Source organism: Rhea americana, unplaced genomic scaffold, assembly GCF_003343005.1.
Source record: "Rhea americana isolate MKP2758 unplaced genomic scaffold, rheAme1 scaffold_155, whole genome shotgun sequence".
Lineage (NCBI taxonomy): Eukaryota > Metazoa > Chordata > Aves > Rheiformes > Rheidae > Rhea > Rhea americana.
In genome coordinates this window covers 389,659-395,579 of record NW_028185650.1, presented here as the reverse complement: position 1 = coordinate 395,579, position 5,921 = coordinate 389,659, and positions in this window count along the sequence as shown.

The following is a 5,921-nucleotide window of genomic DNA, read 5'->3' as shown; positions in this document are numbered from 1 at the left end:
GAGCCTCCCCGGATCACCCGATGCCCTCCCCCCGGCAGCTGCGGGGTCTCCGGGCGATACCGTGCACCTCTGGGGAGAGGCGAGGGGCCTCCCCCGCCTTCCGTGGGCCAAATGTTGGAAGAAACGTCTCTAGCGCCGTATAGCCTTTACGCAAACTAAGAGAAAATAGCTGATTATCTCTAGTTACTTTGGGTAACCTACGGTGGAATGTGTTAAGGCAGTAAAAGAGGAGCTCTGCACCCCATTTTGCCCCGCTGCTTTTGACCCTGGGTTCATGTAGGGGGCACCACCTGCAGATGGTGAACTGTAGTCACTGATGTAAATTATGGAGGATATTGCTACCTAGTACGTGATCTTCGTGTTGGTATCTCTTTAGCAGTTTAGATCTTTACGCTTGATTGGAAATACTACTTGATTGGAAGTCTCTATCTTCTTTTACATTTATTTTTATTTATTTCCTGCTGTGTTAGCACAACAATCCTTTGCTACCTTCCATGACACCGTGTGGTTTTGCTTTATCATAGCTATCTTGGACTATTATTTACTTACATATTGTATTGCATGATTAAAATACTAGATAAAACTCATCCATCAGTAACTATCAAAGTCTTACCTCTCTGAGACATGTGCCTTGAACACTCATGATTTCCCAACTAAAGCCCAGGGTCCAGGAGACCAGGATTCTGCACATCATTATCAGTCAGCGTGGGCAGAACAGCTTAAACAAAAGTACTTAGAGATGCAGCTCTCTCAAGTGCATCTGCCACACGGGCAAAAGGCATTGCTGTTGGCTAGAATGAGTTTCCATACATTAGGTGTGCAAAACAGATCTTACAGCCTTTCTCTGGTAATTTCTGTATTAGGTAGGATAGGGTTTTATTCCCTTTCCTTTCTTCTAGGAGGAAAGTCAAGCCCACCTAGCTCAAAATGACCCTAGTGACTATGAAAATTCCAGATACCTATGCTGGAAAGCACTGGACATGAAGTCCCTTGGCAGCATGACTCTATGCCAATATTGGGGCCAAACRTTTCTGAGTTTCCAAGGTTGGGTTTCCACACATTGGACTTATTTCACAGTTGAAACTCTTCACAGTAAGGTTGCTCCTCAGCTCCACAAAGGAAAAAGCTACATATGTAGCATTTCTTAAAAGGTCTTGTGTGATATCCTTCCCCCCTTTCCTAATATCCTGGAGACTTGCTTCATTTTTGTTGTTGAAAATGGATTTGTGTTTGATAAGCCTACGGATTACCATGAAAAGTCATCTTATGCCAAGACTGTCCTTATTATCTTAAGGCTGCAGTGTGCCTAGCACATTGACTTTCAGGTGATAACTGGTACCTGAAAGAGCTGTAATAATTCAAATGATAAATGCTGAAGAAAAATAATGATTTTTTTGGGGGGCARCTCTGCACCATTTACAATTTTACTGAACCTACATCTTCATCTTTTCCTGCCTTGGCCACTCCTTCCATCATCTTCCTTGATTCCAAGTTCCAGCATTCATAGTTTGTCCATGCTTACACCTCCCTCATCTTCAGAGTCTTCACATTCACTTCACTGTCATAGTCAAAACTAGGCAAAGTTCTGCAGCTGTGCCCCTTGTGAGCTCTTTGACCCTTGTAGGACTTCACAGGGTGCTAATTCAATTCAGATTTCAGCCCAGGGCATTTAAAAATCTTTTGTGGCAGACTAAAAACTTGCAGCCTTGGTGGACCCTCTCTTTTTTCAAACTCTTTGCGTTCATTGACCAGGTCTTCCTTAAAGAAAACTTGAACTGGAAAGATAACAGTTTTCTTCTATTTGACGCCTACTTGTGGGACAGTTTTTCAGTATGTGCTCCTTGATCCTCAGAAACTCAGCACAAGCTTTTTTTCCCCCCTCTTTTCCATCCTATTGTCATTTGATACTGCCTTTTAATGCAGCAATTGTTACTTGAATCTGTGAACAGTCAGGTAATTCAGTCCTTTTACTATGCTATGTAAAAAAAAGCTAATGGGCAGTATTTCTTTCAGTTGTTCATATTGTTCGTATGTTCAAAGAGATTGCCCTTCTGAAACATCACAGCATTKTTTACTTTTTTGGAATAGAACGTATCTAAAAATACTTCTATATATATATTTCCAAGCTACATTGATCTTAAATATTTTCTTCAAATAAACTGGAGCATGTTGCATATTACTTGCCGTATGAGGTTTTTTGACGTGGGGAAGGAAAGGGTGGTTAACTATGAAATACAGATTTTTTTTTTCCCTGAGATTTTCTCAGTAAAGTATTTCAAATCACTAGTGAAACTGAGTTATTCTGGGGTATGRGGTATAACTTCATGAAACATCAAAGATTTCAATATGTCTTACGTCATCTCTATTCAGCCTGTATTGTTTCACCTCTGTTTTACATTTTCTTTATTTTCCCAGTTTTCTCAAAGAAGTACATATGCAGTACTTAACAGTACTAAGTACTTAAATTCATAAAGTTAACTCAGACCAAAATGTAAGTTGTGTAGAAATACCATTTTCAAAATAGAAAATTTATGGAAAAAAAATCACTTGTGTCATAAAATTTCAATTCAAAGAAATTATAAACACATTTCCTGGCAATGTTTCCAGTCCTAGTGTTATCATTATTATGATAACACATGACAAAGAGAAATGAAGCTGGCTGGAAACATTAAAATAGAAGTGACCGGTGTGCTTTTTAAATCATGCTCAATAGAAGAAACAGTAACCAAAGATGACAAATAATACAAGGAAAGGCAAGCGGTAAATAAAAGATTAGTTTGAACAGTGTTTCAGTTTTGGATAGTATTTCATGTTTTATTGAACATTTATACCATAATTAAATGAATCCTTGTCTTTTGGGTTCTCTCATGTAACAACTATTCTTGGTACCTCTGAGTAAGTAACTACTATAAATAAAAATTGCATAGCAACATTTTAAAATCTCATGTATTAACTACTGAAATACATGATATATTATTAAAACCGGAAGAAACCAAACTATATTTTCATTTTCCTCAATCTTTAAGCTGCAAGCAATTTAGTCCGTTTTCTTTCATCACCGAGACTATTTCTCAGGTTAACCTCTTTCCTTGTGGGAAAGTTCGATGACTATGCTCAGACATTTTAGGAATAGTTCCATTTAAATCAATGGGAAAACTCTAACTGACATAGAATTAAGCACATACAGACATATTTGCAAGAAAACTTTCCATCTGAAATGTAGTAAGTACTGAGAAAGTGAACAGCATGGGACTAGTAAGCACTTTTCTGGCCTGGAGGGCAGAGTTTTGTGGTCCCCTCTCCATTATACGTTATGGCGTGGTCTTAAAGCCAGAAGAGACCACTGTGGTCAATACTGGATATCGAACTTCACCTGTCAGTAATGATATGTTATTAAACCAAAAGCAGTGGAATGAGATTTTCCTTTACACTAACATTTAAGCTGAAAAAAAAAAATCAATCAGTTTTGCTTTATCATAGAGACAGGTACCAATGACCAAAACATACATTTTTTTTAAGTTATCTTTTCTCTCACTGAAGACTACAGCAGAAGAAAATTTCCCCTGAACCTGGGCACACTCTTTTAAAGATTTATCATCCTCAGTGCTGTTAAAGGGTCATCTTATTACCAGTTTGAAGGTCACAACTTTCAGCCTCTGGCTGCATTGGATCTGAGGCGAGACTAGACAGGGCCTGTGCTAGCTGTTCTGGCCTCAACTCTGCTGTGGGGATCACCAGGGTTTTTCAGGAGCTTCTTCACAACTTGAAGAGAGACACAGCACAGCATGTTTTCCTATATTTGTCTGAAAAACAGGATGAATAGATATGGCATGCTAGTACTGCTGGTAGCATCCTCCTCTCCCGGTATAAGCCTTGCTCTCGCTTGAAGGAAATACTGAAGTCCGGAATCCAGCATGGCTCTTGGGATCTTAAAGCCCTGAGGCAGGGCCAATGCCTTCCTTTCAGTTTCCTTCAGACCAAGAGGAATGTTCATCCAAGGGCTGTTACCCTATGGTACRTACTTACTTCATAAATATTCAATAGTCATTACTTAAGAGAATAAATGGAGCTGCTGGCTTAGGGAAGGGTGTTGAAACTTCACTAAACTGGTGCTTTTCCCCATGAACACAGTGAAGTGGAGCAAGTGGCYCTTTCTGGTTGAGTGCATGCAAAAAGCAAAGAGGTTTTCTGARTTCTTCAAGGTAGGTTCTGTTTTTCATAAAATGATTAATTTAACAGTGGCCTAGCTTTACTTTCAGTATCTTAACTTTTCTCCTGTTTCCTATCATGTATCATTAGAACAACAGAGCAGTAGACTTCATAGACATTGCTAAAGCAAACTAAATAAGGTCTTAGCTGGTGGATCAATTCTTCTCTCCTGTTTTTTTTTTTTTTTTTTTTTTTCCCAGACAGTCTATGGCATGGTTTCTTTGTAATTTTATGATGCTTTTAGCACATCTTTTATGTTGCATATTGTAGAATTCTTTAAGTGTCAGCTCAAAGCCCTTTGCTTATTTCACGGTGCATTTCTGAATATCAGACTGTAGCAGCAGTCTTGAATTCCTTAACCTTTTTGCAGAAGGATACTTTGTTTTGTGAACATTCAATTAACCTTACGGAATCAGTGGCTAGGTTGACTACCATGTCCAAAAGTTTACAAGCAGTGCAAACTCACACTGGCATTCAGCAGGAGCAGATATGGGGTACAGCTGATTTTGTCTACATTACCTCAACTGCCTGGAGTTTCAGAAGGAAAAAGGTATTCCACATCTTGCCATTGTCTCCAATAACTTACTGGCCAAATGATGTTCACTCTTTTTTATTTGCTGTGCACTGCATATGGTATCATCAACTACTGTTTTGTGGTACTCCTCTGCAAAACTTATCTTGTCTTTACAGAGTAGACATTAAATATCCTTAGTACTCCATCACTGTGTGTACTGTGCTCTGTATGTGTTCCAGAGCAAAAGGTAGCAATTAGAAAAATGGTTTATTTCAGCAATCCAGAAAGACAGACCAGAAAGATAGGTTTTCCTTACACGTCCATCCCAGGYAATCTCAGGAACTTTCTTCCATATTGTGAGCTTTGCTCCACCGAGTCCTTCCTACCTACCRTGCTATAGAGGAAAAGTTTAGGAGATACTGCCACATCTGCCTAATGTATGAGGGTGGGAAAGGTTTCTCTCCAGGGAGAATTCTCCCGTGGGGATCTTTGCCCACAAGAGCTTTACTTTGATCCACATTAACATCTTTCACAGAAATTGAACATGGCAGACTGGAAAATCCAGCTCACAGTGTATACAGACTGTTTCTGAGCCATGAATTAACAGCACAAGCCAAATGTGTACCTCCAAATCCACAAGGATCACACAAGCTAGAAGAGCAAAAACAGCTTAATAGGAACCATTCTAAGCCAAGCAGAGCCAGCATTTACCAGCCTTGCTGCTGAGCTTCACTGAGCTCCTAACTTKGTGCAAAGGTTTTTCAGCTGTCTTTGCAAACCTGATACTTGTGTCAGCTCTAATGCCTCTTAAATTTTGGATGACTTTTGAAAATTTTCTCAGGGACCTGTTGTCATCAGAAAAAAAAATGGTGGTGAATTTCAAGCATAGAAGAACTTACGCCTTAAATCAATCGAAATCATGAAAACCAAAAGTATCAAGAGCAAACTTTCTGTACAAAACTAAAAGTATCAGAACACCATTACTAATGGTCCCTCTGTTCATGCAGATATTTTTTTATCAACACTTGAAAAGCAAAACAGGTTCAAACTTTGCAAATACACTTGAGACAGTCCAGAAGACCTTGTTTGCTGGAAGTATTAAGTAGAGGGTTTTGTAAGAAGCCTTGTCTCCTGCTGCCATACCTGGAGTCTCAAACTGTGCTAAGAGTCATACAGCTAATTGGAAGGGAAAAGATTC